Raw genomic sequence first — 23,547 nt, 5'->3', positions numbered from 1 at the left:
CCTTGGAGACAGCTGGTCTTTTGCATCCTTTTAGAGAGTCGTTGAGGCCACTGGGAGGTTTTACCTGCGTCCTCAGGGTCACCTGAGTAGTGCAAACGGGTGTGGAGGAGACATGCCAAACTCGTGACGTCATGTGATGCCGCGCGGCGTATTGGAGCTTTTCCCCTGTTGCCGGCAATGGGGTGGGCGCGATTTCGCTGTGACGCGTCCGGTTTGACGCCTCCGGTGTGGAGCCTTCTTGGAACTCTTGAAAGGACTGTGTTGTAGACAGAAAACAGATCAGGGGCCTTCAAACCTGGCCCTTTTATGACTTGTGGACTTCAGCTCCCAGAATTCCTCAGCCAGGTGGGAGTTGAAGTCCACAAGTCATAAAAGGGCCAAGTTTGAAGACCCCTGAGATAGATGATGTCGTATCCCTCCCCCTCTGTTGAGAGGGAGGGGAGGGGGGAACAAAAACACAGTCCTTTCAACAGTTCCAAAAAGGCTCCACACCCATTTGCACCACTCAGGTGACCGTGAGGACACAGGTAAAACCTCCAAGTGGCCTCAAGGACTCTCTAATACAGACATGTCAAACTCGCGACGTCAAGTGACTTTGCGAGACATATCAGGACTATTTTGCCATTGCCGGCAATGAGGTGGGCATGGCTTCCAGATGACACATCTGGCCCGTGGGCCGGCAGTTTGACACCCCTGCTCTAAAAGAAGGCAAATGACCAGCTGTCTGCAAGGAGTATAAATCCTTCCATTCCCCACCATCCAGTCAGAGCTGAAGAAGCTTCTTGGATGAGAAGTGAAATGTCTTCAAAGAAAAACAAGAAAGTCCACTTGCCTCATGAAAAAAAGCGTCTTTGGGACACTGAACGCCTTCGTTGTCCTCCACATAAGAAGATATGAATGCCACAGAAATGTATTCAGTAGGCTTAAATCAAAGGAGGATAAAGTCTTTATGGACCGACAGAGGAAATGTGCGGATGGGGAGAGCAGTTCAAGTATGGTGCATGACGATCTCGAAGACATGGTGTCCTTGCTGAAGATCTCCAGATGTTCGCCCGCAGGTTGGATATCTTACAGATCGCCTCTTCCCCCATCTCAGATTTCATTTAACGTGGGAATTGCCCAGTGGGTGCCCATATCTGCAATGCTGGTCACGTTTCACTGAGGACATCTCTGGATTTGGATCTATGCTTCCATGCAGAAGAATGCTGAGCATTAAGGAAAATCTCCCTCGGGCTCCAGCAAGCCCACATGTTTTTTCAGGACATTGTCCTGCAGCCAGATCACAATACTGAATAAGCTGCTCAAATGAGGCACATCGGACCCTGAGCTCTCATATCAGGATCTAACAAAAGGGACATTTTGTTAGAGAAGCAACCTGGAACTAAGGAGAAACTTCCTGACAGTGAGGACAATCAACCAGTGGAACAGCTTGCCTCCAGAAATTGTGGGCGCTCCATCACTGGAGATTTTTAAGAAGAGACTAGACAGTCATTTGTCTGAGAAGGAATAGGTTCTCCTGCTTGAGCAGGGGGCTGGACTAGAAGACCTCCAAGGTCCCTTCCAGCTCCTATTCTATTCTGTTCTATTCTTCTATCCACCAAAATGAAATTCAATGTGCAGAAAAGCAAACTCTGATACTTAGGCAAGAAAGAAAATGTACAGGTACAAATTAGGTGAAACCCAGTTCAAAAGCAGTAACTGCCAGAGAGTGTCCTAGTGGACAGTCACTTAAACATGAGTTAACCGTGTGTGGCAACCGCCAAAAAAAGCCAACCCAATCCTAGGCTGCCTTAACAGGGATAGAATCACCATCAGGTGAAGTGTGTTAATACCGCTTTGTAAGGCCTTGGTAAGACCAAACGACTGTCTCCTTTCTCGCCACAGTTTTTAAGTGAATCAGTGCAGGTGTTAAGGTAGTAACATGGTTTCCCCCTGGACATAGCTTGATTGCAAAATGGGATCACGTGATCCGAGGACACTGCAACCGCCACCAATTGTCAATTTGTCCATTGCCAAGCTAACTCTTGATCCCGTGGCCATGGAAACGCTGTAATGCAGGGGTCTTCAAACTTGGCAACTGTTAAGACTTGTGGACTTCAACTCCCAGAATTCCTCAGCCAGCCAGATATGGAATAGAAAATATAGGATGGAATATAAAATATGGAATAGAATATAAAATATAGAATAGAAAACATGGAATAGAATAGAATAGAAAATGTGGAGTAGAATAGAATAGAATAGAAAATATGGAATAGAATAGAAAATATAGAATAGAGTAGAAAATAGAATATAAAATATAGAATAGGATAGAAAATATAGAATAGAATAGAAACTGTATTACTCTAAATATGCATACATTAAAATGAAATTTCATTGAATTTTGCTGTCAAAAAAATAATAATACCACAAACCAGATTCAGTTAACAACGAGGTTATGAATTTACCAACTGCAGTGATTCAGTTAACAACTGTGGGAAGAAAGGTCCTAAAGTGGGGCGAAACTCACTTTGCAAATGTCTCCCTTAACAGAAACGTGGGGCTGCTTTGTGGTCGTAAGTGGAGCTCTAGGTATATGATGCTTACAGGTACGTCCTTGGCCTACGACCAATCGCTTTGTTCCGAAGGCAGATCTCCCAGGTGGGGAATTTGAACACGGGAGGGAAATAGGCTGCCGATAGCAGCTTGAGGCGCCGAAGCTGATTGGGTTTGGAAAGATGTGCTGGCCCCACAACAAAACATCTGTTTGCAGTGTGTTCAAGCAGCTGTTTCTTTTTGTGATAGCGTTGGCATTCACCATCTGGAGGCGGTTGAAAAGTCGAGCACTGCACAGTTCAATTAGTCCAGGAATAGGCAGCCTTGGCTCTTTTATGACTCGTGAACTTCAACTCCCAGAATTCTTGAGCCAGCCATGCTAAGGAGAAAGGGAGAGGTTTCCAAGCTGAGCCAGGCTGGCTCAGGAATTCTGGGAGTTGAAGTCCATGAGTCATAAAAGAGCCAAGGTTGCCTACCCCCCTGGCCTAGGCCACTTAATGACTCGTGGACTTCAACTCCCAGAATTCCTGAGCCAGCCACGCTGAGGGGAAAGGGAGAGGTTTCCAAGCTGAGCCAGGGTGGCTCAGGAATTCTGGGAGTTGAAGTCCACGAGTCATAAAAGAGCCAAGGTTGCCTACCCCCCTGGCCTACGCCACTTAATGACTCGTGGACTTCAACTCCCAGAATTCCTGAGCCAGCCACGCTGAGGGGAAAAGGAGAGGTTTCCAAGCTGAGACAGGCTGGCTCAGGAATTCTGGGAGTTGAAGTCCATGAGTCATAAAAGAGCCAAGGTTGCCTACCCCCCTGGCCTAGGCCACTTAATAACTCGTGGACTTCAACTCTCAGAATTCCTGAGCCAGCCACGCTGAGGGGAAAGGGAGAGGTTTCCAAGCTGAGCCAGGCTGGCTCAGGAATTCTGGGAGTTGAAGTCCACCAGTCATAAAAGAGCCAAGGTTGCCTACCCCTGAATTGAGACCATGCCAGCTATGCTTGGAAGCTCTCTGCAAAATCAACCCTGAGTTTGCTATTCATGGGCTGCCAGGTCGTCCTCGACTTAACAACAGTTCATTTAGTGATGGTTCAAAGTTACAGCACCACTTTTAAAAAAAGTGACTTATGACCATTTTTCCGGTCACATGATCAAAATTCAGACCTTTGGCAGTGGATTCATATTTATGACGGTCACAGCGTCCTGGGGTTCATGGGATCCCCTTTTGGTGACCTGACAAGCAAACTCAGTGGGGAAGCCAGATTCACTTAATGACCAGGTTACTAAACTTAATGGCTGCAGTGATTCACTTAACGCTGGCAAGAACAAAATGTAAACTGGGGCAAATGTTAAAGGGTCTCCTGCTCGAGTAGGGGGTTAGTCTAGAACTGGGGTCTTCAACTTGGCCTTTTGTCACTTGTGGACTTCAACTCCCAGAATTCCTCAGCCAGCGTGCCTGCCTGAGGAATTCTGGGAGTTGAAGTCCACAAGTTACAAAAGACCAAGTTTGAAGACCCCTGATCTAGAAGACCTCCAAGGTCCCTTCCTGCTCTTTTAAGAATGAATGAATGCATGGATCCACTAAATTTCATGTTTCATATGGATGTCCTTTTGGTCGATCCCGTAGTGCAGATCAGTTTCCTTGTTAGCTGCGAAGTCGTGTCCGACCCATCGCGACCCCATGGACAACGTTCCTCCAGGCCTTCCTGTCCTCTACCATCTTCTGGAGTCCATTTAAGCTCACGCCTACTGCTTCAGTGACTCCATCCAGCCACCTCCTTCTCTGTCGTCCCCTTCTTCTCTTGCCCTCAATCTTTCCCAGCATTAGGCTCTTCTCCAGTGAGTCTTTCCTTCTCATTAGGTGGCCAAAGTATTTGAGTTTTAGCTTCAGGATCTGGCCTTCTAAAGAGCAGTCAGGGTTGATCTCCTCTAGGACCGACCGGTTTGATCACCTTGCAGTCCAAGGGACTCACAGGAGTCTTCTCCAGCACCAGAGTTCAAAGGCCTCAATTCTTTGGCGCTCAGCCTTTCTTATGGTCCAACTTTCACTGCCATACATTGCAACTGGATCAGTTTCCTACTTTACTGGGGGGAAAAAGGAAGCGAGTCTTAAATCCATTTCAGAGGTTTTATTATGAAAAGTCTTCTCTGTCATGTAAGGAGCATTTTCAAGCTGTAAATAGGGTCTCCCCCCCTATTAACAGAGCTTCTAAATCTTCCCAGCAGGGCCAAGAAAATGCAAATTTCAAAAGCATCCCTGCCAATGTTGTCATGGTGGAATCTGTAGCAGTGGTGGAAAATTGGTAAAAATGACCTTTGCACCCAATTAATGATGTCCTGGATCTGCTATCTTCAAAAAAAATAGCCCGTTGTTTTTGTGCCTTTGAACACCCAGTCAAAAAAGAGTAGATTTGAGTTTGTTCTTCGTGGTAAGAGAAGGGGAGAAAAATGTTACAAATTACTTGCAAAATTCAGACTGAAATTGCTGGTGCAAGGCTCCGAGGGAGAGGGAAAAACAGGAAGAACAAACTTGTGGGCAGGAGATTTCTGCAACATGGTGGCATGCCAAACATACATGTTCCCTCTTTTGCATACCCTTTGAAAGTTTGCATGGATGCCTGTCTGCTCCCTCTTGATTCAGAACAGAACAGAATAACAGTCAGAAGGGACCTTGGAGGTCTTCTAGTCCAACCCCCTGCTCAGGCAGGAAACCCTATACCATTTCAGACAGATGGTTGTCCGGTCTCTTCTTAAAAGCGTCCAGTGTTGGAGCATTCACCGCTTCTGGAGGCAGGTTGTTCCACTGGTTGATTGTCCTCACTGTCAGGAAGTTTCTCCTTAGTTCTAGGTTGCTTCTCTCCTTGGTTAGTTTCCATCCGTTGCTTCTTGTCCTGCCTTCAGGCGCTTTGGAGAATAGCTTGGCTCCCTCTTCTTTGGGTCAACCCCTCAAATACTGGAATAACTGCTATCATGTCACCCTTAGTCCTTCATTTCATTAAACTAGACACACCCAGTTCCAGCAACCGTTCCTTTGAGTCCCCTAATCATCTTTTTTGCTCTTTTCTGCACCCTTTCTAGAGCCGGGGTCCCCAATCCCCGGTCCGTGGCATGGCAACAACTGGTCCACACAAACAAGCAAAGCCCCATCTGTGGGATGCAGGCAGCACACACAACCATGCACTCTCCGGTCCGTGGAAAAACTTTTCTCCCAAGGGACCGGTCCCTGGTGCCCAAAAGGTTGGCGACCTCTCTTCTGGAGTGTTCATTTGGTCTTGGAAGGACCTCACAACTGGTTCGGTTTTAGCAGAAATAACCAGGGCATGGTGCTATTTAGTGGAAGTCCTGTTGAGTTCCACAAATGTAGTAAATACCATTGAAATATAGAATCACAAGAGTTGGAAGGGACATTGGAAGTCTCTTGGTCCAGCGCCCTCCTTGAGTGGGAGACGCTATACTGTTCTGGACAAATGGCTGTCCAGTGTGTCTTTTTGAAAACCTCCTATATATATCATAAATAACGTATAAATATATAAAAACAAACAACTGGCCTGCAAAAAAAAAACTGCCTGCCTGCCTGCATAATGCATCTTTTGAGAATCGAACCCCAAGGTGTGCTATTTGGGGCTAATGTATGCGCCTGTTCCCATTTTGCTTGATTCTGTTCCTTGTCGAGATGTATTTTGGGCTTCCCAAATAAGCAAACAGCGGCTCTCCTTAAAATTTGGCCGCCGGCCGGTTCAAAAAAGGCCAGATTGTCAACTCCACTGACCCCTTTCGTGGGGAGTTGTCCTGTCCTTCTCCAGTTTGAGAAACTTGGTCCCTCTTATTAAATGAGGAGAAAAAAAAGAACACATTGCAGCTGGGAGTGATATTTTTGGATTCTTGTGTGAAAGGGCCAAAGAAACCCCACTGCCAATTTTCTTATTCCCAGGAAATTAATTCACCCCGGAGATGACTTCGGTTTTGGCTTTTTAACTCCTCGAGATAATGTTACATCTCTTTGAGGGCCTCTTAAATTTTGGGTTGATGGACAGCGCCATAATCTCGCCATCCCACATCTTCTGGAGAAATGTATGACCATTTGTTTTTTTAATCCGTTACAGATAGTCCCTGAGTTATAAGCATTCGTTTTAGTGACTGAAAATTACAACATCCCTCAAAAAAAGTGACTTATGATGATTGTTCACACTTAACAACCGTCGCAGCATCCCCATGATAAAAAATTACATGCTGTTGGTGATCAGCATGTATTTTACCTCACGTTCTGAAATCATAATCGCCGGTTGTGACTTTCCCACCTGGCTTTGGACAAGCAAAAATCAGATCCGCTTAACAACCAGATGATTCAATTAACAGCAGTGCTTTGCTTAACAACCATGGTTTTTTTTTAAAAAAAAAGTCTTACACTTGGGTTTGATGTTTAAAAATTGCTTGGCTCCAGCAGCCGAAAATCTGATCTCAAATGTGGTCATAAATCAAGGACTACCTGTTTACGATTAGAAATGATTTGGTTAATTGTGAACTGGGAGACGTTCTTTCCTGTCCTTTATATAAATTGGTATAATAATTCCAAAAAAAGTCTTTGAATGTTTTTGTTATCCATGTAAGTCTTATTCCCTTCTTAAAGCTTGGTCATCATCTTCTTTTCTGTAAATTTGTATGGCCAACAACGCCCTGGTTTATTTGCATGTTCAAAAAAAGATGTTGTTTTGTGTATTTAAGTTTCTTCTCAATATCTGAAACCGTCAACCAAGAAATTTGTCGATGCAATAATTTTTGTTGATTTAAGAATGTTAGGATCTTCTGGCGAATTCTGGGGTTCCTTCTCCTGTTTAATTCCTGGTAGCATATTGTGGATTTTTTTTTTGTCCCTCTTCCTCTGAATTGCTGTATTGTATTGAATAAAACGGGTCTACAAACTTGGCCCTCTTAATGACTTGTGGACTTCAACTCCCAGAATTCCTCAGCTGGCTGAGGAATTCTGGGAGTTGAAGTCCACAAGTCCCAGGTTTGAAGATCCCTGGTATAAAATGTCCTCCTATCACAGCCTTGCAAGCATCCCAGAGTGTGGCCAAATTGGTTCCCTTCCTTAAATTATTGTTGAAATAGTTTTGAAGTACCTGTTTACATTCTTTAAAAACCTGTGGTCTCTGCAAAACAGACTCATTTGATCTCCCTTTAAAAGACTTAAGACTCTTTCTTTCCTAACTGTCCTAGTTGGGATGGTTGACAGGTGCACTTGGAATTTAACCGGAGTTCTTATAAAAACTAAGCATCCATATTCAGTTGTGTGTTGCAGCATGAGCGAGTTGCAAGGAAGGAGCAAGGAAGACATTTGCAGATTTGATGTAAACAAGGCCTCAGGAAAAGGCCTTTTACCAATGTCTACCACGTTTTGTAGAACATCAAAAGTTGGTTGTGTTGATACACTCATGAACCTTACCCAGTTCATTTTTTTTTTAATATGGAGAGTCCCAAATGTGCTTTTTGAAGAGGCAACTGGACTTTGTCGGGTTTTTCTTGAAGACATTTTGCTTCTAATCCAAGAAGCTTCTTCAGCTCTGACTGGATGGTGGGAAATGGAAGGATTTATACTCCTTGCAGACAGCCGGTCGTTTGCCTTTTAGAGAGTCGTTGAGGACACTTGGGGGTTTATCTGTATCCTCAGGGTCACCTGAGTCGTGCAAAAGTGTAGCACAAGAATGCTCCACACCCATTTGCACCACTCAGGTGACACAGGTAAACCTCCAAGTGGCCTCAACGACTAGACTGCAGAGGACCAGCTGTCTGCAAGGAGTATAAATCTTTCCATTTCCCCACCGTCCAGTCAGAGCTGAGGAAGCTTCTGGGATGAGAAGCGAAAATGTCTTCAAAGAAAAACAATGAAAGTCCAGTTGTCTTTTGAAAAAGCACCTTTGGGAGAACCCTGACCTGGATATCTGAGAATCTCCGTAGACATGTTATGGAGAGGATCCTTTGAGAGATTTAAGACGTCCTGTGAAGTTCTGGCAACTCCAAGGAAAGATCAGCTTTTAAAAGGATCTTAATTTGCATTGATTTCTAAGGGACCGTAGAACAGAAGGACTGAATCTCTCCAGTTGGGAAGTAATGAGATGTCAAATTGCTTTAATCATTGGAACAACTTGCCTCCAGAATAATAGAATAACAGAATAATACAGTTGGGAGGGACCTTGAAGGCAAAGGAAAGGGGGTCAACCTATTCTCCAAAGCAGCAGAAGGCAGGATAAGAAGCAACAGATGGAAACTAACCAAGGAGAGAAGCAACCTAGAACTGAGGAGAAACTTCCTGACAGTTAGAACAATTAACCAGTGGAACAACCTGCCTCCAGAAGCTGTGAATGCTCCAACACTGGAAGTTTTTAAGAAGAGACTGGACAGCCATTTGTCTGAAATGGTATAATGTTTCCTGCCTGAGCAGGGGGTTGGACTAGATGACCTCCAAGGTCCCTTCCAACATTCTGTTATGACCCTTTCTCACGCTTACGACTGTTGCGGCATCCCCATGGTCACGGGATCAACACTCAGGACGTTTGGCAACTTGCATAGATTTACAATAGTTGCACTTTATCCCGGGGTCATGTAGTGACCGTTCAAACTTACAACGGCACTTTTTAAAAAAAGTGACATAGGACCATTTTTGTCACACAATGAACCGTTGCAGCATCCTCGTGGTCACGTGATCAAAATTCAGACCTTTGGCGGTTGATTCATAATCATGACAGTTGTCGCATCCTGGGAACCCTCTTCTGGCAACCTTCAACGAACTAAAGTCAATGGGGCATCCAGCTTCCCTTAGCGACCGTGTTACTAACTGGAACACCTGCAGCGATTCAGTTTGATTCAGTTCATGGCCGTGGCAAGCAAAGCTTGCAAAACTCAACTGTCTCGTTTAGCAACAGACACGTTGTGCTTCTTTCTGGATGTAAACAAAGGGATTAGCTGTAAAGTAATCCACCCCATTTTGGGGGACGAGCGGAGAAAGGGGAACTGCTGTCTCCAAAGAGGTTTGGGGTCCTCCTCCTCGGTTAACCTCGCCTCTTCCTGTCTTGAGTAAATCCCCCGCAGAGCAGTTTGTAAACCCGATCTCAGATGACCGCTCGGGGATTTGTAAACCGAGATGAGCTGCGGCAAGACTGATGCGTCCTGCAGGAACCCAATTTTTTTGCGTGACTCACAAAATCCCAGTTTCTGAGTGTAAATAGCCAAGCTTCGCTTGGTCAGCATTGAAGGGAGGGTGTTTATCCCGACACGAATAGCAATTCTTTTCTTAGCGTTATATTTACACATTACCTCTTCACCCTTGATCCCTGCGTTGTATGATTCAAGCATTGCACTGTTGTTTGCTGTTTTCTGATTTATTGACTGTTACGCAGTTGGTTTAGGAACCGTCACTGGAGGATTCTTGACATTGTAACTCGAGGACTACCTGCAGCAAAGCTCTCTCTTTCACCTTGCAATCCTTCATCACCTCGTTTCACGTTCGTTCAAAACAAAGATTTGGTTATTTGAGTTCTCGGCAACCGGCCGTAGGTGACAAGGTGTTCCTTGTTGCTCTCGAGAGTAAGAGAACTCCTACTCAACCCAGTGGGAAGGTTAGCTGGGGATAAATCTCTCCGCCCAATTGAGTCCAGTGAAACCAGTGGGCTGCGCAAAGATCCTTGTGACATCCTTGTGGCGTGTTAAGGATGCCCTTAAAATGCTTTCTGCCTCTGCAAACCATTAATAAGCAAACATTTCTTTTGAAAAAGGTCTTGGATAAAGTTGCATTGGCCGTGGCCTTATTCAACGGAGGGTGCTATAAAAGGTTTCACAATAATGATGGTGATGGTGGAAGGGACATTGGAGGTCATCTAGTCCAACCCCCTGCTCAGGCAGGAAAGCCTATACCATTTCAGACCAATGGTTGTGCAATCTCTTCTTAAAAAGCAACTGAGCTGAGCAGAAGGTCCTGGAAAGGCTGCAGCTGGGTCTTTTCTGTGTCTGCAGCCATACCACTTTCCTTAGGACTACCTCACAGGGCTGTTGTGAAGTCAAAAGCAGGGAAGACTGAAAGTCCGGTCTTGTAACTTTGAACGGTCACTCAATGAATCATTGTAAGTCAAGGACTATCTGTCGGGTCATTTGGCGAAAGGCACCCCTTGCAAACAAGTTGCAACCCTGAATTAAAGAGGGGAATAGAATAGAATATAGAATAGAGTAGAATAATAATAGAGTTTGAAGGTACCTTGGAGGTCATCTAGTCCAGCCCCCTGCTCAGGCAGGAAACCCTAGACCATTTCAGACAAATGGCTGTCCAGTCTCTTAAAAACTTCCAGTGTTGGAGCATTCACAGCTTCTGGAGGCAGGTCGTTCCACTGGTTAATTGTTCTAACTGTCAGGAAATTTATTTCGGTGCTAGATTGATTCAGAAAATATGAAACCAAAATTTAAGACATGATGACTACTGTGTACAGGTGGTCCTCAACTTATAACAGCTTGTTTAGTGGCCGTTCGAAGTTACAATGGCGCTGAAAAAAATAAACTTGGGGCCATTTTTTGCACTTACGACCGTTGCAGCATCCCCGTGGTTATGTCATGAAAATTCTGGTTCATATTTATGATGGGACGCAGTGTCCCGGGGATCACCCGATCTCTTTTGCGACCTTCTGACGAGCAAAGTCAATGGGGGAAGCCGGATTCACTTAACAACCGTGTAATTCACTTAACAACTGTGGCAAGAATGGTCGTAAAGCGGGGCAAAATTCCCTTATAACAAATACCTTTTCTTAGCCACAGAAACGTTGGGCTGAATTGTTTTCGTAAGTTGAAGCCTACCTGTATTTCTGTTGATATGACTCTAAACCTTCCGTTCAAAAGCTCAGTTTTGCCCCAGAAAAATTAGCAGAGCTAAATCTTCGGAAACTTTTCCGAAAGAAGAAAAGGACCCAGGTGGCTGCAGAGATTAGATCTTTTATTTTTAGTGGACTTCCTCGGTTGATTACATTAAAAAGAGCTTCATTAAATAGCAGGTTTGTGCAAATACTTGTTGAACTGCCAAGTTACTACCCAAACAACTGAACAACCACCAAGGTTGTTCTTGAGTCAGTCAGCCTGGCATCCTATTAAAGTTTCTGGTCGGAAGGCTAAAAATAATTAGATAATGAGCAGTACTTTTTTGGAAAGATTATTTTTGAAATCCAGCCGTGATCGTTTTCAGGGTAGAGCCGACACCTGTCTGGTTACTTGTCTGAATATTACTGCGTTGTATAGTGCAGGGGTTCCCAAGCTACAGGCCACGGACCAGAATTGGGCTGCAGACTCTTGGCCAGCGGCCAGTGTGCGTGCACATGGATGCGTGTTCCCCCCACATGCGCTAGTGCCTGTGGCCCTGTTGACGCATGCGCGGGGGTGCGAACAGAGCCGCTAGTAGAGCAGGTTGTGTGGCCCTTCGCACATACACAAATGGGGCTACTAGCCGCCATGGGGGGGGACCTTTCTTGCCACGGTCATTAGTGCCGCACCAGTGCACGCAGCTGTGTTTGCATGCACGCACCAATTTGGAAGTTGCTCTCCTTCTCTCCAGCCCGCGAGCCCCAAAAGGTTGGAGACCTCTTCTATAGTGGTTTATGTTCCAGGACCCAATCTGAGTTGGTCACCAGGACCAGTATTTTGTTTTCTGAGCTCTCAGACTCTGGTGTAGTCCATCTTAAGGGGACGTCTTGTGTGTTTTGGGCAGTCCCGGCTGTGGTATTTATATTGTGCCTGTTGCGTGTAGCTTTTTAGATGTAGATTGGGGTGTTGATGGCTGGGTATTAAGTCATTGGCTGTTGTTGCCTCCTAAGTACTTGATAAGCCGGGGATAAATCAGCCCCCCTGTGGACGGAATCTGATTTCTGCCACTGATTTTGCGTGTCAAGAGGATGGCTGGGAAGATCAGAAACATGGGTCACGTGATCTCAGGACACTACGTTGTAAATTTGTGCCAGTTGTCATGTGTCTGAAGTTCAATCAGGTGTGACCATGGAGGGTGCTGCAGTGTGAGGCCATAAGTCAGTTATTTTCAGGGTTGCAGTAACTTCAAATTGTCGCTAAACGAATGGTTGTAATTCAAGTACTCTCTGTAGTCAGTATTTTTCCCATTGTGAAGTGTGCTGAAGTTTTGTGAATTTGAACTGTTTGCCCTCCATGTTGTGAAAGTGGGCATCGTTGCCCATTTAGTGAAATATCAAAATTGTTTATGAAAATAAATTTGTGTGCACGCTATAACTCCTAAAAGGTTCCTTCCCTTTACAAGAATGTGTATACACACACACACACACACACACACACAGAGAGAGAGAGAGAGAGAGAGAGAGAGACAGATAGATAGGTAAAGGTTCCCCCTGCACATGCGTGCTAGTCGTTTCCAACTCTAGGGGCCGGTGCTCATCTCCATTTCAAAGCCGAAGAGCCAGCGCTTGTCCGAGGACGTCTCCGTGGTCATGTGGCCGGCATGACTAGACTCCAAAGGCGCACGGAACGCTGTGACCTTTCCCACCGGAGTGGTCCCTATTTTTCTACTTGCATTTTTATGTGCTTTCGAACTGCTAGGTTGGCAGAAGTTGGGACGAGTAACAGGCGCTCACTCTGTTACGCGGCACTCGGGATTCGACCCGCCAAACTGCCGACCTTCTGATCGACAAGCTCAGCGTCCTAACCCACTGAGCCACCGTGTCCCTTGTTATATATATATAACACACACATACATACACACATGTATACACACACACACACACATACACGGCTTTTTTTCTCATAGAACGCTCAGAACGGCGTTCCGGCACCTTTTTTTCCCACAAAAAAAAGCTCCCTCTATTGGCTTTAGGAGTACGCAATCTTGGCCCTTTTTTATGATTCATGGACTTCATCTCCCAGAATTCCTGAGCCAGCCACGCTGAGGGGAAAGAGGTTTCCAAGCTGAGCCATGCTGGCTCAGGAATCCTGGGAGTTGAAGTCCACAAGTCATAAAAGAGCCAATGTTGCCTACCCTGCACTAGAGGAGGACATTAGAATTATTTACAAGGTTACTTCTTTAGGAACTAAAATTTTACAATCTAAAACAGCTAATTCAAAAAAGCCAACAGGAAACAACCTCACATTTTTCATCTACTTCTGTCTTTTAGAAGGTAAAATTAGATAACAAAATAATCTATTTCCTATGTTAACATGTCTGCAATGAAATCAATAAAGGTAACAGGAAAGAAATGAGAAACATTTTTCTCAATGTAATATGTCTAATTTAGCTGATGCTAGAAAAAAATAGTATCTTTTGTACACTCCTGAAAACTATTTTGAATCTATAACCATCTATTACAACTAAACCACTTTAAATTAAACAATTCTTAAGAATGAAATATTCTTAACTTGGACTTTAATTTTACTGTTTGGACTGTTTTGAAAAATAGATTATTTAGAGTCTAGTTATGTTGCACTTCAGTCTTTAAATAATTAACCTAGTATATATATAACAATATAGGATGTTTTCCATGGTGAGCTTAACATCAATAACAACATTTATTAAAAAGGCTAAAATAATTTCTGGTGGTATTATCTGTACATTAAAATTTTGTTTAGTCACCATCTTTCACTTTTCACATTCTGGAAAAGCAGTGGTCATATATCCTAGCAAAAGATGTTACATATGTGCATAAGTATAGTCAGTAGCATGTGCGTTTTTAAAAATATCAAACATGCAAAGAAACAAAAATAAGTCCAAAATATCTGTATTACATCCAGAAATGCCACGTTTGCAACCAGTATTTCTCATCCATAACTATGGCACCGTAAGGATACTTGCATACCTGCAAATGCTTCTCTGGGATCAGTAACGCAGCAGGGATTGCTTTTTCCTTCCAGAAACAGATTGCTGGGAAATACCAAACACGGCCTTGAGAATTCCGATGTTTGTTTCAAATTTTTCTGGACATGGTTGGGAAGAGGCTGTTTGGCACCGGAGACCACTGCCACGAGGAACACAGCTCTGGGTCGGGATTCGGAGCACCTCGGGGTGGGGGCTCAGCACGGGCTGCGGCGTGGCAAGTGTGGGGAGGGGAATCTCCACTGCGGCTGTGGGGAGGGGAATCCCTGCTGCATGTGGCTCTGAGCCGCCTGGGCGCGGGTGCAAAGGACAGGCAGCGACGCCCTAGCAAGACCGGCATCGCTGCCAGTGGCAGCACGTCTGAGTTCCAACACCTTTTTTTTTTAAGAAAAAAAGCACTCTGTTTGTATGTGTGTATGTATATGTGTATGTATGTATGTATGTATATATATATATGTGTGTGTGTATCTATGTATACTCATATGTACATGTGTGTGTGTGTATATACACACACATATACCCAGGCACGTACATGTACACACACGGGACTTCTATATATCTGGGAAGGAAGAATGCATGAGTCAAAGTAACAGCAGCGGTCAATGATTTAATGAAATAAAAACAGGTAGCCCTTGAGTTATGACCACAACTGAGCGCAAAATTTTGAATTTTGCTCCATTTTACGACCTTACTTGCCACGGTCATTAAGTGAATCACTGCAGTTGTTGAGTTAGTCACACAGTTCTTAAGTGAATCTGTTGTCCCCCATTGACTTTGCTTGTCAGAAGATCACATGATCCCCGGGACACTGCAAGAATCCTAAAATACGAACCAGTTGCCAAGCGTTTTGAATTTAATTAATAATAATAATAATAATAATAATGCTGGAAAGAACCTTGGAGGTCATCTATTCCAAACCTCCACTCAGGCCGATAGCCCAACGTTTGCATAAATGAGCATTTTGAGCCGAATAATGGTTTTTCCTAAGGATTTTAGCCCTTAGTCCCTTTTTTCAGCCTCTTTGTAAATTTTCAACATCATTAAACGAATGGCTGTAATTTGAGGACCGTGTGCGTTAAGATTCAATTTGGTGGGTGTAGAATTTCAACACATCTCCTTTCCAGGTGAGGCTGGCGCACTGTAACTTGGAAACTCGTGCCAAGGATGGATATCTGGGAACAGAGATGAAGCGGCTTCATTGGCCACCGTTCTAGAAATCCGTGCCAGTTTAGGTAAGTGTGGTAGGGGTGGATTGTGGCAAACGGCGGGAAGCCGTGCGTAAATAGCTGCTTTGTTTTAGACACCCAGCCCCACGCTTCTGCTGGGAACGTTTCCATTCCATTCCATTTTCCATCGCTTAATGAATCCATCGCTGGTAGGTTGATGGGGGATTTTGCAGGTATTCAAAGTGTGGGGAAGGGGCTGAGTGGGTTAGGACGCTGAGCTTGTCGATCAGAAGGTCGGCAGTTTGGCGGGTCGAATCCCGAGTGCCGTGTAACAGAGTGAGCGCCTGTTACTCGTCCCAGCTTCTGCCAACCTAGCAGTTCGAAAGCACATAAAAAATGCAAGTAGAAAAATAGGGACCACTCCGGTGGGAAGGTCACAGCGTTCCGTGCGCCTTTGGCGTCTAGTCATGCCGGCCACATGACCACGGAGATGTCCTCGGACGAGCGCTGGCTCTTCGGCTTTGAAACGGAGATGAGCACCGGCCCCTAGAGTTGGAAACGACTAGCATGCATGTGCGGGGGAACCTTTACCTTTAACTTAAAGTGTGGAGAGCTGATCGCTGTTGCTCATTGGGGTTTCTGCAATACGAGAATCGAAAGGAGAGTTCAGGTGAAGGGATTAAAAGTGGGCCAGAAATTAGAAGAGTGGGAACAAATTTGGAAGAAAAATATAAAATTAATGTTAGCAACGGCATTTAAAGAAAATATGTACAAAACGTTGTATAGATGGTACTTAGCTCCCGCACGAATTTCAAAAATGTTTCCCAATGCAAATGACAAATGTTGGAAATGTGATTTTGCCAGGGGCACTTTCTACCATCAATGGTGGACTTGTCCAAAGGTTAGGCGTTACTGGACCAATATAAAAAATTGGTTATTTCAAATAACAGGATATGATTTTCAATTGGACCCAGCTATTTTCCTCTTGGGGATGAAGCCACAAGAAGTACCCAAAAATGTTTGGTATCTAGTAATACATATTACAACAGCGGTGCGTATGATTTATGCGCAATATTGGAAGACGATGGAAATCCCAACGGACTATCAAGTAATAGAGAAAGTATTACTATGCGCAGAGTCAGATCGAATGACATATATTCTCAAAGGGAAAAGTGAATCACTTTTCAATAAAAGTTGGGACTCCTGGTATTCATGGTTACAAAATAGAATATTTAATCTCAACGGGGGAAATACCAGATGATTGTGTATTATTATTTGAGGTATAGAATCTGGAGATATATACAATTATAGATTTCTAATATTTCGTAATTAAAGGTTACTTAGCCTGGGATGCACGAGAAAAAGAAACTAGGGGTAGTATTACACTCCCAGGTCCTGTCTAATGTTGTTGTTTTGGGGGGTTTTTTGGTGTCTAGGATCTTTTGGTGTTTTTCTATTTGATTTAATTTAATTTAATTTAATTTAATTTAATTTAATTTGTATACCGCCCTTCTCCCGAAGGACTCAGGGCGGTGGACAGGGCAATACATAATAAAAACTGGATACAAAAATTAAAAAGTAATTAAACAGCAATGTCCGTAAATAAATTAATACACATTAAAAGTTAAGACCAATTTATAAAACCCAACCCCATCCCATCAGGCCAGGCCGGATTGTTCAAAAAGAAAAGTTTTGAGATCGCGCCGGAAGGATGAACTTTTCAGTACTTTGTAATAATGTTCTTGTTTTTTTATTTAAAATTTGTTTAATAAAATTTATTAAAAAAAAAGTGGGCCAGAAAGGAAATCACAGCAGAAGGAGAGGCAGGGAGATTTGTTTCCTGAATCCAGCTGAACCCAGTCTTAGGTTAATTTTTGCTCCAAAAGATGCATTAGGATTTATTTTCCGGTTAGGGCTTATTTTCGGGAAAATACGGTACTAAATGTGTCCGTTTGACATCTTAACTGGTGCTTATTTTGGGGGTGGGGCTTATATTACGAGTGTCCTGAAAAAAACATGCTAGGGCTTATTTTCCGATTGGGTCCTATTTTCGGGGAAACACAGTATTACTGGCTTGTATTTTGGGGGATTTGAGATAAGATTCAAGGCTTTTAGCTCATAAACCTTTTGGAAGTTTTCCATCTTGAGTTGCAAAAAGTTGATAATTGGAAGTTGATGACTTGCAAGTTGGCAAACAGGTTCTTTTTCTGCGCGTGTGCATCAGGTATGGGTAGTCCTCCACTTATGGCCATTGCTAAGCGAAAGAGACATTAAGAGAGTTTTGCCCCATTTCGTGACTTCCTTTGCCACCGTCGTTAAGTGAATCACGGCCACTGTCAAGTTAGGAACACAGTCGTTAAGTGAATCTGGCTTCCCCTCCCCTTGGCTTTGCTTGTCAGAAGGCTGCAAAAAGGGGGCTCATATGGCCCCGGGACACTGCGACCGTCATAAATATGAGTCAGTTGCCAACCGTCTGAATTTGGATCATGTGACGATGGGGTGGATGTTGCAACGGTCGTAAGTGTGAAAAAAAACCAGTCACTAAATGAATGGTTGTAAGTCTGCCTGTAATACAGTAAGGTCTTTTGTGCAGTGTGGATGGAAATAGCCACAACATACACCCAACAAGTATTTTTCTGTCTCATCTTTACACCCATAGGAGACGACAAGTCCTCTGTGCTCTATGGACATTCCTTGGTGAAGGTAGTCCTCACTTACCGACCAGAGTCGAGCCTGAAATATTGGTTGCAAGTCATTGCGGGCATTAAGCTGGTCAACGTGGGAGATGACTTGATTTCACAACGGCCTTTATAGCTGTTGTAAAGCGAGATGCCATGGTCATTAATGGAATCACGTTTGTTAAGCGAACCCACCTGGTTTGTTGAGCAAATCCATTCTCCCGAACAGGTGTTGTTCACCAGAAACGGACAAAAACCCGCTGCTGGTGTGTGGCAACTGGCCGCAAATGTTAAGTCAGTTGCCAAGCCCTGCAAATAAATTCATGTAACTGGGGCGGCGGGGGAGAGGAGAATGTGATGTCAGTCATAGTTTCGAGGATGGGTCCGTCATAACTTGGAATGGCTGTTATGTCTCATCGTAGCAGTGATTTTATTTTTCAGTTGTGTTGGATTTTGACTGACAGCTGTTTAAAAATGTGTGGATCCTGCTGTCGATAGCTGTTAATGGTTGAGTTTGTTTTGGGGCCTTTGCCCAGGTTCGCCTGGTGCCCCAGTTGCGACCCTATCTGGACCGGGATGCCTTGCGTACAGTCACTCATGCGCTCGTGACCTCTCGTCTAGACTACTGTAATGCTCTCCACATGGGGCTGCCCTTGAAGACCACTCGGAGGCTCCAACCGGTGCAGAATGCAGCCGCGCGAGTTGTACTGGGAGTTTCCCGATACTCCCATGTTACAGCTTTGCTCCGCGAGCTGCATTGGCTCTCAGTTGTCTTCCGCGTGAGATTCAAGGTGCTGGTAATGACCTACAAAGCCCTTCATGGCATGGGTCCGGATTACCTCAGGGAGCACCTGCAGCCGGCGTCAACTTCCCTCCGTCCAGTGCGCTCCCACAGAGAGGGCCTCCTCAGGGTGCCACCGGTCAAAGAATGCCGACTGGCGGCCCCCAGGGGGAGAGCATTCTCTGTGGGTGCGCCAGACCTGTGGAACCGCTTGCCGGTTGAGCTCCGGATGGCTCCTGACCTTCGCTCCTTCCGGCACGATCTAAAAACGTATTTATTTGAGCAATCTGACCTGGTTTGATGGGTTAGGGCAGGGGTTTTAATATGTTTTTAATTATTGTTTTAAATTTGGGCATTATATTTAATCGTTTTTTAACTTTTGTATTTTGTTTTTTATATTTATTGCCCTGTACACCGCCCTGAGTCCTTTGGGAGAAGGGCGGTATAAAAATACAATAAATAAATAAATAACAATAAATGTTTTGTTTTGTTTTTTAACAAGGGTGAAATCCACCTGCTGTATTATGCAGACAAGTCTTTGACTTGCAGGGATTCATTTAGTGGCACCGAACAAACGGATTTAGGACCGTTTTTCACGCTTAAGACCGTTGCATCTTCCCCATTTTGGTCACATGATCCAAATTCGGCCGCTTTGGCAACTGACTCATATTTACGACGGTTGCGGCATCCCAGGAAATCACGGGATCCCCTTTCTGCGACTTTTTGACAAGCAAAGTCAAATGGGCAAGGTGGATTTACTTAGCAACCCTGTTACTAACTTAACAACTGCAGGGTTTCACGTAACAGTTGTGTCAAGGGAGGTCGTAAAACGGGTCAAAATTCACCTCACAAATGTCTCGCTTAGCGACATAAATTTTGGGCTCAGGTGAGGTGGTGAGTTGAGGACTGCCTGTAAATCATTTCCAGTAATTTGTTCCTAGGAAAAGAAGATAAAAATAATTCCTATCAGGTCCTTTATTATTGGGGAAATTAAAATCTGTTTCTAAGCACGGGTTATATCCTTTATTAAAAGTGACAGCTGCTAGAACTTCTGTAGCTATTGGGCAGAAAAAGCCGGGTTTTGGAGCAGTATTTGACGTTTCCTTTCTTTTTTTTGAACTTACGACTTATTGTCTTTATTTGATTTACGAGTTGGCAAAGCTTCAAGCCAGTAATGCAGGCCGCTGGATCCTTGCCAAACGACACTAAACCAGCTGAATGAAACAAGAAAAAGCGATATTCGAGGCCATTAAACCGTTTGTTCGGTGAAATGTTTTTCAAAGCATTAACTTTGTGATTATAACTTTAATCACCAAAGTCAGCCCGTCGAAGGTTTCCTAAGTAACACGACAGTGGTAAAACTCTGAAATCCGTTACTGAATTACTACTGCCACTTAAACGTGATAATGAATTGTGCTAAGTAACGGTTTTATGAATGGGAATAGTTTAGCGAACGTGTCTTTCCCTTTGGCGTTTATTCAGGAAAGTTAAAAGCTTTTAAAAGTGCAATTCCGAAAGGGAAGAATTCAAAAACATAAGGGTTCCTGGAGAAGGGGGGAAAAAACCCCAAACGTTTATTTTTATTTTTATTATTTTACAAAAGTGGATGTACAGATAAGTCCTTGGGTTATGAACCCTAATTGGGACTGGAATTTCTATCATTAGCAAAGTGGTCACTAAACAAAATGTGACAGGACTGCATTTCTTAGAGGCGGCAGTTCCAGCTATCCGGGTTGCTGTCATTAAGCGAGGACCTTTATGCTTCTCCTGCTGTGAGCAGCCTGCCTCTCCGCCTTGAACCCGGGTTAGCAATGGGAGGACGGAGATAGTAGTGGTCAGCTGCTGGAGGGGGGGGGCTACAGGGGTGGGTGGTCAACTTTGTTGTTGTTAGTTGCGAAGTCGTGTCCGACCCATCGCGACCCTATGGACAATGTTCCTCCAGGCCTTCCTGTCCTCTACCATCTTCTGGAGTCCATTTAAGCTCACGCCTCCTGCTTCAGTGACTCCATCCAGCCACCTCATTCTCTGTCGTCCCCTTCTTCTATTGCCCTCAATCTTTCCCAGCATTAGGCTCTTCTCCAGTGAGTCCTTCCTTCTCCTTAGGTGGCCAAAGTATTTGAGTTTGAGCTTCAGGATCTGGCCTTCTAAAGAGCAGTCGTGGTCAACTTTAGAGCAGCTAAAAGGACAATTGAGAGGAATTGAGGCAGAGGAAGTCCATGCGTCATAAAAGAGCCGAGGTTGCCTACCCCTGGGCTAGACAGTCACCTGTCTGAGATGGTGTAGGTTCTCCTGCTTGAGCATGGGGATGGACTAGAAGACCTCCAAGGTCCCTTCCAGCTCTCTTCTCTTATCTCCCTTATTCTCTTCTATCCCTATCCCTATCCTATTCCAAAGCTTCACCAGGAAGAACAGATTTTTCCTTAACCCATCGGAGGTCACATGGAAGCATTCAACGCTGACGGTCCATGAGGGATTCATTTTGCTACCCATTCTTCAGTGGAATTCCAACGTCCCAACCCAAGGGGTCCTTCCGTTTTCAAGCCCTTCTGATGTGGTTTGCTTTGAAATGCAGATCACCCAACCATTTACAAGGGTGGTCTTTCTCATTTCCTGCTCTCCGGTCTATTTCTTCCCCGTGTTGAAAAAAGTTTCCTCCCGCCCACATGGCTCAGGCGTCCCTGATGCGTTGGAGAGACCCTTGTCTTTCATCCCAAGGAACCTGGTTTACGTAACGTAGTCAGTCTAATCTACTAATCAGAATAGAGCTGGAAGGGTCCTTGGAGGTCTTCTAGTCCAGCCCCCTGCTCAAGCAGGAGAACCTATACCATTACAGTCTAAAGAAAAGAAGAAATAGGGGTGACATGATAGCAGTGTTCCAGCATTTGAGGGGCTGCCACAAAGAAGACGGGGGGGGGGGTCAAGTTGTTCACCAAAGCTCCAAGAATGCAGGACAAGAAACAACAGTTGGAAACTGACCAGAGAGAAGCAACCTGGAATTAAGGAGAAACCTCCCAACAGTGAGGACAATTAACCAGTGGAACAGCTTGCCACCAGAAATCGTGAGCACTCCATCACTGGAGGTTTTTAAGAAGAGGCTAGACCAGGGGTAGGCAACCTCGGCTCTTTTATGACTCATGGATTTCAACGCGTTCACATTGCCCAGTCGCATGCTTTCTGCTTGCGGTCCATTTCCCCGACAGACCCCTGCTTCCGATGACCTTGGGTCTCACGGTCCGTAGACGGCTTCTTGAAACTTCCCATTTCTTTGACACACTCTCGCTTCCCCCCCCCCATTTCTATGGCAAGTTGAGCAGCGACAGAGGTTATCCAGCCTCTCAGCCATTCAACCTTGACGGATAGGTTATTACAGACCTTGGTTTTCTAAAATGCAAATTTAAGCTGATTTGGGTAGAGAATAGATCTTCACACAGACAGACATGGAGTATTTTTGGAAATAGTCCCGCTGGGCAAATATCAAGCACAGAGGGTGGATTATCTATTAATTTATCTATTAGTTATCTATTAATAACCTTGCAGGTTGCGAGAGGCGGGGGCTGAATTCCCTCTCTCCCCCCCCCATCAAGGTATCTCCCGGGTTTTCAACAAACCGCAACGACCTAATTTGTCCCTTCAGTTTATGTCTGGCATTCAACCGCACGCAAATGCACAAAAGCCCATTGCATGCTACAATCTGAACGGACCACGATAAAGGACGTCCTCCACTTCACAACCGAGCCCCACGTTTCTGCTGCTAAGCGAGACATTCTCTAAGTCAGCTTGGCCCCCGTTTTATGACGTTGCTTTGCCGTATTGGGTTAAGTGGATAAACTGCAGTTGTTAAGTTAGCAACTCGGTTGTTAAGTGAATCCGGCTTTCCCCATGGACTTTGGCTGTCAGAAGGTCGCAAAAGGGTATTCTCCCCCCCCCAAGTCACACTGCAACCGTTGTAAATACGAGTCAGTTGCCAAGCGTCTGAATTTGGATCATGTAACCGTGATGATGCTGCAACGGCCGTAAGGGTGAAAACGGTCATAAGTGGCTTTTGTCAGGGCGGTTGTGACTTTGAACGGTCACTAAACAATGTGTTGTAAGTCGAGGACTAGCTGTATCTTGTGTTGTACCGAATGCTTTGTTAACTCTCTGTAAGATTGCTTGCTTTTTTCACTCCCTCTCCAAAAAAGATCCTAAACTGGACAGTTCTCTATGGCAGGGCTTTTCAACCTTATCACCCATTGTACCACTTTTAGCATATGGCAACATCCGAGTACCACCAGCAGACTAGCAAGGTGTCAAAAACTTGATGACCAAAAAAAAAAAAAGGAAAAAAGTGATGAAGTACAGGTAGTCCTCGACTTACGACAGTTCGCTTAGTGACTGCTCGAAGTTACAATGGCACTGAAAAAAGTGCCCCCCAAGCCACAGCCGAGCAAGACACCTGCCTGCCCGCCCGGCGGCGCTCTTCCTCCTGTCCGAGGTTTTCATGGTTGTGAGCATTTCTGTTGAGGATTGGCAGCGGGGGTGGGGTGGGGGGTGTTTGGTTTTTA

General features: G+C 44.7%; 1 protein-coding gene and 1 long non-coding RNA gene across 2 annotated transcripts in view; one reads left to right on the top strand and one right to left on the bottom strand.

The window, feature by feature from the left end:
- LOC308665274 overlaps positions 1-23,547 on the bottom strand; it is a 122,673-nt gene that overhangs the window by 7,916 nt on the left and 91,210 nt on the right. The gene's annotated exons all lie outside the window — the stretch shown is intronic.
- PTP4A3 (protein tyrosine phosphatase 4A3) overlaps positions 15,522-23,547 on the top strand; it is a 96,899-nt gene continuing 88,873 nt past the window's right edge. Inside the window, exon 1 of the mRNA XM_081323075.1 lies at positions 15,522-15,610. The gene's annotated coding sequence lies outside the window, so the exon portion shown is untranslated. The remainder of the gene's footprint in view (positions 15,611-23,547) is intronic.

This window comes from Vipera berus (genome assembly GCF_964194415.1).
Source record: "Vipera berus genome assembly, chromosome: 3".
NCBI classification, from domain to species: Eukaryota; Metazoa; Chordata; class Lepidosauria; order Squamata; family Viperidae; genus Vipera; species Vipera berus.
The sequence above is the reverse complement of the archived record's forward strand: the minus strand, read 5'-3'. Positions and strand labels throughout refer to the sequence as shown.